This window comes from Hippocampus guttulatus, chromosome 4 (assembly GCF_054856545.1).
Source record: "Hippocampus guttulatus isolate MCC_2025c chromosome 4, RoL_Hgut_1.0, whole genome shotgun sequence".
Lineage (NCBI taxonomy): Eukaryota > Metazoa > Chordata > Actinopteri > Syngnathiformes > Syngnathidae > Hippocampus > Hippocampus guttulatus.
In genome coordinates this window covers 10,503,183-10,514,031 of record NC_141264.1, presented here as the reverse complement: position 1 = coordinate 10,514,031, position 10,849 = coordinate 10,503,183, and the positions used below count along the sequence as shown (strand labels likewise).

Sequence of the window (10,849 nt, the reverse complement as noted above, 5' to 3'; positions counted from 1 at the left end):
TTTCTTGTTTTTATCTTTAAAAAATGCAACAGCAATAAATATGAAGTGCCAGGAAAGAAAATCACTATAAAATAATAATAATCATGTAAATACTTAAAGGGGAAGTCAAGTCAAACATTTTCTTTCCATTAATATTGGTAGAATATGAATATGAAGCATCAAAATCCACCTGTTTTTATCCATCTCAGGGGGCTGATATTTTTCCACTTGTTATTTACTATGAATAACATCTCAGTTCCAAAGGGCTCAGGTAACGACCAATCACGACTCACCTGTTTCCTGGGTTTCGTCATGTTATGTTTGTGTATTGTTATTAAAAATAAAAAAAATTAATGGGGGGGGGGGCGGAAGGGGCTTGACTTCCCCACTAAGCCGTATCTTGAGTGGTGAAGGTTTTCATGTGTGTGCCTGCAAGTAACGAATGTACTGTGCAGTAATTGTTTTCTCATCGTTTGTTCAATATTGCACAGTTGTGAAGCCATTTGCCAGACATTCCCAAACTGTTTTATGGCTATAAACAGTATTTCTTGTCACCATCAAATATTTATCATGTTCAAAATGAGAGATCATTGTTTGGGAATGTCTTTGATTCCGTTTACAACACTGAACAACCATCTGACAGAGAAGAAACAACATTTACACACACATGCAAACCTTGGGTGATCAGTAAGATATGAGCTTCAAAGATAGATAGAGCCTGAAGTCTCAAAAAAAGAAGAAAAACATGTTTTTTCATGTATGTTACAACTGTCTGTGTGACCTGACAGTTAAATATCATTAAAATGATCTTTTGAAAAATCAGCTCTCTGTTCACTCATCTTATGCCTCTAATTTAATTTTTAATTATTATTTCTAAACGCTAAAACGGACCAATCACAGACTGGAGACAAATGTGACCAAATAATGGGTCAACATTTTTCTGTGCACACCACACATTCTTACACACACACACCTAGTCTTCTGGTCTACCGGCACACAGCTCCGTCACTCTCATAGTTTTGGGCAGATTATTGTACTCCGGTTAGCAACAAAAATTCAAATGAAGGATCTGGGCAATCCTTACAATATAATAAAAGCTAAATATATGGAATTGCTGCTTCATCGCTTGGCCTGGATAACAATGACCTTGTCTTTGTTCTCACTGTGTTGTCAAGTAAATTTATTACCTCGCTTCTATTTTGTAATTGAGTTTACATTAAAAAGAAATACAATGCCAAACCGGTAAGATTTCGCATTTGATAACTTTCCAATTTGAATAAACCATAGGCCTATTTCCAAGATAGCAGTCTTGGCTAATGTCAGCTTGTACACAGTGCAGAGTGTACGTCGAGCTGCTGCATGTTCGTAAGGGGTGTAGCTTCAGTCAGGAGAATGAGGGTGCGGTCGGGGAAAGTGAAATCACAGTACATTCAAATCTGGCTCACAGGTTGTACGTCAGACTTCACCTTTAACTGACGTAACTGAACAGAGGCACCTGAAGCAGGGTGACAAAATGGTTTTAGAATACAAATGAAGAAAGCTGAGTAATTAGGGCTAGGTAAAATCATGTGACAATGTGCAAAAGCTTTAGTTTAGAAAAAATTGAAAACATTTCTTAATGTTATTCTGTGGCAGTAGATTTGTGGTTAGCACTTCACAGCTCTCTGGGCTTGGGCCTTCCTGTGTTAAGTTTCTAGTGGGATACCGGTTCCTGCTACATTCCAGAAGCATGCATGTTAGATTAATTATCCATCCATCCATCCATCCATTTTCCGAACCGCTTGATCCTCACTAGGGTCGCGGGGGGTGCTGGAGCCTATCCCAGCTGTCTTCAGGCAGTAGGCGGGGGACACCCTGAATCGGTTGCCAGCCAATCGCAGGGCACACAGAGACGAACAACCATCCGCACTCACACTCACACCGAGGGACAATTTAGAGCGTTCAATCAGCCTGCCATGCATGTTTTTGGAATGTGGGAGGAAACCGGAGTACCCGGAGAAAACCCACGCAGGCCCGGGGAGAACATGCAAACTCCACACAGGGAGGCCGGAGCTGGAATTGAACCCGGTACCTCTGCACTGTGAAGTCGACGTGCTAACCACTGGACTACCGGGCCGCCCTTAGATTAATTAAAGTCTCTAAATTGTTCTTAGGTGTGAATGTGAGTGTGAGTGATTGTTTGTGTAACCCAGCCTTGATAAGGCTGTTATTTTATTGTTTGTTCTGGAGGGTGATATTTGTTTGTGATACTGCTGTTTCCGAGGGACAATGAACGCACCGCAGCGCTCGGAGCGAGGACCCGTTAGCGAGAGAGACAGAAACATTCTCGCACTTTTCCCAGGCGGGTCGAAACGAAAGAACGATAAATGAAAACTAGTCCTTGAACCTCTACCTGTACAAGATAGTAAGTTAAATCCTGTGGCAATCTTTCTTTTTTTTTCTTCTCAAGGCAAGAGAAGGGTTTAGAAGAGATAACGTTCCTGGTGAGTGTTTTTTGTTGAATATGTCCGATTAGCATTTCTAGCTTTCGATTTGTAACATAAAAAAACAGTCAGGAATGAAGTTGGTGAAAATGGAGATTGTTGTTCTGTTGATATAAGATATAACTGTGCCGTTATAAAAGAAAGAAAAAGGGATAAACCATTGTACTGACACGTGCGCTCCATAGCAAGTGTATTAGCATCGAGCTAAGCTAACGTGCTCACGGCGAATAGCGCTGTGGCCTTCGTTCGAGCCAATTTTAGAAAATCGTTATTTTCCCTAGCCGATTATTGCCACGTTTAGTGAATGCCTTGCGCACTTTGTGCAGGCTGTTTTTTTTTTGGGACTCATAGACCATCAGAAGATTGGACTACGTAGTCTGGAGATTGGATGCCACGTGGGACGTTGGTGAAGGACATCTTGGACTTCAAAGCCACCCGTCCGCTGGAGGGTGGTAGGACAGTTGAAAGGATTTCCCTCTTTTTTTGTTGAATCTGAGATCTCAGTCGTTTTTTTTATGGGTCAGATCTGATACCAAAAAAAAACAATTGATAAGAACTGATAACAATTTAACTTACTGTATGTTTCTTTTCCTTGTTCATCTTTATGCATTCTGGTTCAGTTTCCCATCTACTCCTATTGTAAATATTCACCCAATATATTTTTTTTATAAAAACCTCAGTCAGTGTGTCTTCTTCCTGTTGGAGGTTTCCCCTTGACTCTAACTAGAGTCTGCTGTTGCCAATCTCGCTGTGACCTTAAGTAGTGCACCCTAACTCAAATAGATTTGATAGATTGACACACTTCCCCTTGACTGACAACTTAATAGAAGGGTGCCACTAGTAGCTGCACCTAGGGTGGCTACACAATTTGGCGAGCCAGCCAGGAGATTGGCATAGCAGCTTAGTTACCTCCAACGCAACCCCAAAGACACAGGTGACAGGTTAGTCTATTTGATTTTCTTTGCAAAGAAAAAAATGGATCTTTGTGAACGATTTGGAATTGATGGTCAGAAAACCTTGTTTGTTACAGGGGTTGAACAAATTTGCACCGATGATAACATTTCTGATGTGTTTGTGATAAATGGCAAAATAGCTCAGGTCATTCGAGTTCCTGATGAGTTACATCAGCCTAAAGGCAGAACTCTTGAATCAGAACAGGCTATTCTGAAAATTGATCCATTGACTTTAGGGGGACTTGTAAGCCCTGTCGATCCAAGTTCAGTTTGGACTTCTAAAACTGTTAGAGACATCACTCAAGGCGAGATGGGCAAAGAAGTGGCCCGTCGATACCTTAGGGAACTTGAGTCTATGGGGAGTAGTGGGAAGGTTGGCTTCCTTAGCTTTCTTCAAAGTGAATCACAGACAGACCCCACACCAAAGATTGCAACACAATCGAATGACGACCAGAATGTTGACACTGCCACTCACTATTCCGATCGAAGTGAACCAATGGAACCCAGTAGCGCTTTTAGCCCTAGGAATGTCCGCATAGATGAGAGCCTTTACAACCCTCCTCATGTTCAGAAGGTAGTAGTTGAGCACATTGTACGTAGTGAGCCAACTCACACATCACACACGAGAATACGCACTTTCTCAGGTCGAAGTCCTAGGCCCAACGGTGAAGTGGATTATGAGACATGGCGCAGCCAAGTCGATCTCTTACTCAGTGACTCTTCTTTGACTGATGCACACAAGGTGAGGAGGATCCTTGAGAGCTTGCTCAGCCCTGCTTCTGAAATTGTAAAGCCCCTTGGTGTCACTGCGTCACCAAACACTTATGTCGATCAGCTAGAATCTGCTTTCGGTGTTGTCGAGGATGGAGAAGAACTCTTCACTTCCTTTCTTTGCTCGAACCAAAACAGCGGAGAAAAATCCTCTGCTTTCTTGAGCCGCCTCCACAGTCTTCTCACCAGAGTAATTTTTAGAGGGGGAGCAGCTGCTACGAATGCAGATGGGCTGCTCCTTAAACAATTTATTCGGGGTTGCTGGGACCAGAGTTTGATAATAGGTCTCCAACTTGAAGGGAAAAAGGGTTCTCCTCCCTCATTCCCTGACCTCCTTCTCATGTTGAGGACAGAAGAAGACCGACGGTCAGCCAAGTTTGATCGTATGAAGAAACATTTGGGTACAGCAAAGGCTGCTGCACATGCCCACTCTGCATTTGGCATTCCAGTCTTTGACCAAGTACCGCTTGTAGGCCCCACTTCATCAGATAACGAAACTGTGAAACTTGATTTGAAAATCAATGAACTCATGAGACAAGTCGATAAGTTGAGCAAAAAAGAGAGAGACACCACCCTACTGACAAACACCGCTGTATCCCCACAACCCATTGAGCAACCCCCAAATGAAACTGCTAAACTTGAAAATCAAATTGCTGAATTGACCAGACAAGTTCAAATACTTGTCCAGAACCAGAAGGTTACATGCAAATCCGAACCCCCCAATCCGAAGGAGTTCTCTGCTGTAAATATGAGACAAACACAGGCCTCTACAAGAATCCCTGGAATGCCTCGTGCATGGTTTTGTTTCAAGTGTGGGGAAGGAAATCATATAGCAGTCCATTGCACGAATGAGCCAAATCCCACGCTTGTCAAGGAAAGGAATGCAGAGTTAAAGAAGAAACAAGCAGACTTTGCTGCAAGACAAACTACAGCTCCCTTTCCTTTAAACTAGTGACAGCTCCTGCGGTGGGACGTCCAGGAGTTGAAACCCTTGATTCTCTGAGTCCCAAATCCCTGGGCATTGAATGCCAAACCCAACCTGTTGACATTTTTAACCCTCAATTGATATTACCCCAAGGTCTTATAGGCCCACGCTGTGCAGCCTCTGTACTTGTTGAAGGTACGCCATGCGAATCCATAATAGATTCCGGTTCACAAGTGACGACAATTTCTGAAACTTTTCACAAAGAGCACCTTTCCCATCTTCTCATCCAACCCATCCACACTATTCTTGAGATTGAAGGAGCTGGAGGACAAAATGTCCCATACTTAGGCTACATTCAAACGAACATTTCGTTTCCACAGCACATAGCGGGAAAAGAGCAGCAATTGGTCGTACTCGCACTTGTGGTTCCTGAATGCCACTTCAACAGTAGAATCCCACTACTGATTGGGACAAACGTGCTTTTGCGACTCCATGAGCAATTAGTGGAGCAAAATGGGCCCAAGTTTATTCAGATCTTACCTTCTAAACAGTTTGCAATGATCCTCCAACATGTTGCCCAGGCACAGAGAAGTGATACTCATTCCTACCCTGTCATGCTGCATAGTAAGAAGCCAATCACAGTCCTTGCAAACCAAAAATTGTGCCTTATGGGGATTGTGAGATTAGGACGGAAGAACCAGAACACAAGATTTGTGTTTGAACAGCATGACCAGTACAGATTACCAGGAGGACTGCTAATCGAATCGACTTTAGTGGACATCCCCTTTAGGGCCAGTACCAAAGTACCGGTCATAGTGCATAATGTGAGCGAACATAGTGTGACATTACGGCCAACTAGTGTCGTGGCTCAAGCTTGTGCAGCCCAGCTGGTTTCCCCTTTAGAATCTGTGCAAGCTCAGTTTTCCCCAAGTCAACCGGAACAGGAAACCAATAGACCCCCATTCAGTCTTGATGAGTCTCCCATCCCATGTGAATGGAAAGAGCGCATCCAGAAAAAGCTACAATCTATTTCTGAAGTTTTTGCCCTTGATGAAATGTCGTATGGCCACACCACTGCTGTAAAACATCAGATCCGGTTACATGATGAGACACCTTTCAAAGAAAGACCAAGACCTATCCACCCAAGTGACAGAGAAGCAGTGAAGCAGCATCTCAGACAGTTACTCGATGCTGGAATAATTCGTGAGTCTCAAAGCCCTTTCGCTTCACCCATTGTCTTAGTTAAGAAAAAGAATGGCTCAATTCGCCTATGCATAGACTATCGCAAGCTAAATATGAGGACCATTAGAGATGCATACGCCCTACCGAATATTGAAGAGACCTTTGCAGCTCTCAGTGGAGCAAAGTGGTTCTCTGTCATGGACCTTAAGTCTGGCTATTATCAAGTCGAAGTAGCCGAAGAGGACAAGCCTAAGACGGCTTTCGTGTGCCCCCTTGGCTTCTATGAGTTTAACAGGATGCCACAAGGCGTCACAAATGCTCCAGGCACTTTCCAACGCCTCATGGAGAAGTGTGTTGGTGACCTCCACCTCAACGAAGTGCTTGTTTTTCTGGACGATCTAATTGTGTTCTCAGACACATTAGAGGAGCACGAAAACAGGTTAATGAAGGTGTTGTCACGTCTCAGAGACTATGGACTCAAGTTGTCCCCAGAAAAGTGCCAACTCTTTCGAGATTCAGTGAAATACTTAGGTCATGTTGTGGATGCACGTGGAGTTCATACCGATCCTGACAAAATCTCAGCTTTGAAAACCTGGCCACGTCCATCTACTTTCAAAGAATTGAAGTGTTTTCTAGGCTTCGCTGGATACTATCGCCGTTTTGTTGAAGGATACTCCAAGATAACTAAACCCCTTAACCACCTCACTGCAAACTATCATCCACCAAAGAAACGAGGAAAGATTTACAAACGAGAGCCATCCCAGTTGTCCCGTCGTCCCAATCACTCACTTGCTGACCTCTGGACTCCAGAGTGTGAGACAGCTTTTCATTCGATCATTGAGAAACTTACCTCAGCACCTATTCTCGCTTTTGCAGACCCACAACTTCCATACATACTACACACTGACGCTTGTCAGGATGGTTTGGGAGCTGTGCTGTATCAACAGCAGGGAGGGAAGCTTCGAGCAGTTGCTTATGCTAGTCGGGGGCTTTCCAAAAGTGAACAAAATTATCCCACACATAAACTTGAATTCTTGGCCCTCAAGTGGGCCGTATGCGACAAGTTTAATGATTACCTGTATGGTTCCTCTTTTGTTGTCCTGACTGATAATAATCCCCTAACATATGTCTTGACAAGTGCCAAACTGGATGCAGCTGGACATAGATGGTTGGCTGCCTTGTCTACGTATCATTTCACCATTAAGTACCGGGCAGGTCAAGCAAACAAAGACGCTGATGGCTTGTCCCGGCGGCCACAAGAGCCACCTCATGAAGATGAGGCCTTTTGCAAGGAGAGAACTCGAATTAATGACATGAAAGAACGCCTCATTGAGGCATCCAACCAAGTAGACCATGGAACTTTCACTGCATTGTGTCAGCGCCATTCTGTTCCATTTCCATCAGAACCGGTTGTTGTTGTGGAGTCCCTAGCTATTGACCCTTCAGCAGTTCCTGAAGCCTATGGGGAAGACGTCTTGCCCTCAATGACAGATGCCGATTGGCGCACAGAACAAGGAGCTGACCCTTCTATTGCTCGCGTCATTACCTTGTTAGAAGGAGGTGTGAAACCTGGACCCAAGGAAATGAAGCGTGAATCTACTGATGTTAAAGCCATGCTAAACCAATGGAACAAACTGGAGCTCAGTAATGGAGTGTTATATCGCAAGTGTAAAGACAAAGATTCACCAGTCTACCAGTTGGTATTACCTCATCAGTACCGTGAAAGAGCCTTGCGAGGTGTACATGATGAGATTGGTCACCTTGGCTTTGACCGTGCCCTACATCTTGCACGAGCTAGGTATTACTGGCCAAAAATGGCAATGTCCATTGAAGACAAATGCAAAAGATGTCCCCGATGTGTCATGAGGAAGGGGATTCCCCAGAGGGCTGCTCCACTGGAGAACATCCATGCAACTTATCCCCTTGAATTAGTGTGTATGGATTACTTGTCCATTGAGCCAGACAGTCGAGACACAAGAAATGTGTTAGTATTGACGGATCATTTTACGAAATTTGCCATAGCAGTGCCTACGAGAGACCAGAGAGCTAAGACGGTAGCTAAAGCTCTTTGGGATAATTTGATCATTCCATATGGCTTCCCTTGTCGCCTGCTCAGTGATCAAGGCAGAGACTTCGAATCTAAGTTAGTCAAGGAGCTTTGTGAGTTCGTCGGGGTAAAAAAGATTCGTACCACTCCATATCATCCCCGGGCAAACCCAGTAGAACGCTATAATCGGACCCTGCTCGACATGTTGGGCACATTAGAGGAAAAGGACAAATCCCATTGGCGAGACTTTGTGAAGCCCTTGACACATGCCTACAATTGTACAAAAAATGACACAACAGGTTATTCCCCATATGAACTAATGTTCGGCAGGCAGCCTCGATTGCCCATTGATCTTGTCCTTGGTACTTACCCCGGTAAAAGTGGCCCCAAATCACATGCAGATTATGTCAGAACTCTTCGTGACAACCTCCAGGAGAGCTACGCTCTTGCTTCCGAACACTCGAAGAAGATGGGTGAGAAGAATAAAACACGGTTTGACAAAAAGGTAAGGGCTGCTGAGCTCTATGTCGGTGACAGAGTCCTGGTAAGGAATGTTAACATCAGAGGAAAACACAAACTTGCAGACCGTTGGGAACGAACCATTCACACAGTTGTAAGACGCATCAGAGACAGTCCTGTTTATGTTGTTAAACCAGAAACCGGAGATGGCCCTCACCGCACTTTACACAGGGATTTACTTCTCCCTTGTGGGTTCTTACCTGTTGTGGACCAAAGTGAATCAGATCCTCAAGGAGGAAATTTGAGAAAGATTTGGACACGAAGCAAAAGAAGCAAGATGAAAACCATCGACGGTGATGCTGAAGCAGTGTACAGTGACATAGAAGAGAGTGATGAAGAGGACACTTATATTGGCTCTTGGGAGCCACAGATAATCACGAAGGGCCCCTATGTCCAAACTGAAAAGTTTCCCCCAAAATCTCAAGCTCCTACACATATTCAACCCAGAGCGTCACCTTCTGATATTGCAGTGCCAGACAGATCGACACTTGACTTTGAAAAATCTGACAAGGCCTCACAACATGAGATTCCTGGTTTGGGTAGTGGTGAGTTATCATCCACAGACGCTAGATGTCCAGACCAGGTTGAAGTTGATATCCAAAAACCTCACATGACAAACACCCTGACTGACAGGGTTTCCATTCCATCAGACTCTAGACCTATTGCTGAGGCTATCGAACTTGATGATGTTGACGTAGAGACGGTAGGCTTGCGACGCTCTGGTAGAGAAAGACGTCGACCTAAAAAGTTTACCTATGATGAGTTGGGAGAGCCACTGAGCTTAGCCATTAATTCTTTTATACAAGCTTTATGTGTTGCGTTCTCGAAGGCTGCGGCATTGCCTTCATAATGTCCAGGATGGGTAACGGGGCATGAAGGGACTCATGCCGTTTAGAGGGGGAGAGTGTAACCCAGCCTTGATAAGGCTGTTATTTTATTGTTTGTTCTGGAGGGTGATATTTGTTTGTGATACTGCTGTTTCCGAGGGACAATGAACGCACCGCAGCGCTCGGAGCGAGGACCCGTTAGCGAGAGAGACAGAAACATTCTCGCACTTTTCCCAGGCGGGTCGAAACGAAAGAACGATAAATGAAAACTAGTCCTTGAACCTCTACCTGTACAAGATAGTAAGTTAAATCCTGTGGCAATCTTTCTTTTTTTTTCTTCTCAAGGCAAGAGAAGGGTTTAGAAGAGATAACGTTCCTGGTGAGTGTTTTTTGTTGAATATGTCCGATTAGCATTTCTAGCATTCGATTTGTAACATAAAAAAACAGTCAGGAATGAAGTTGGTGAAAATGGAGATTGTTGTTCTGTTGATATAAGATATAACTGTGCCGTTATAAAAGAAAGAAAAAGGGATAAACCATTGTACCGACACGTGCGCTCCATAGCAAGTGTATTAGCATCGAGCTAAGCTAACGTGCTCACGGCGAATAGCGCTGTGGCCTTCGTTCGAGCCAATTTTAGAAAATCGTTATTTTCCCTAGCCGATTATTGCCACGTTTAGTGAATGCCTTGCGCACTTTGTGCAGGCTGTTTTATTTTTGGGACTCATAGACCATCAGAAGATTGGACTACGTAGTCTGGAGATTGGATGCCACGTGGGACGTTGGTGAAGGACATCTTGGACTTCAAAGCCACCCGTCCGCTGGAGGGTGGTAGGACAGTTGAAAGGATTTCCCTCTTTTTTTGTTGAATCTGAGATCTCAGTCGTTTTTTTTATGGGTCAGATCTGATACCAAAAAAAAACAATTGATAAGAACTGATAACAATTTAACTTACTGTATGTTTTTTTTCCTTGTTCATCTTTATGCATTCTGGTTCAGTTTCCCATCTACTCCTATTGTAAATATTCACCCAATATATTTTTTTTATAAAAACCTCAGTCAGTGTGTCTTCTTCCTGTTGGAGGTTTCCCCTTGACTCTACCTAGAGTCTGCTGTTGCCAATCTCGCTGTGACCTTAAGTAGTGCACCCTAACTCAAATAGA

At 43.9% G+C, this 10,849-nt stretch overlaps 1 long non-coding RNA gene across 1 annotated transcript; it reads left to right on the top strand.

The window, feature by feature from the left end:
* The first annotated feature begins 2,159 nt into the window (after positions 1–2,159).
* Positions 2,160–10,744, top strand: LOC147205895 (uncharacterized). The gene is made up of 2 exons (XR_015100648.1): positions 2,160–2,462; positions 2,789–10,744. It is a non-coding gene; the product is annotated as an uncharacterized LOC147205895 (long non-coding RNA).
* Positions 10,745–10,849: the final 105 nt, after the last annotated feature.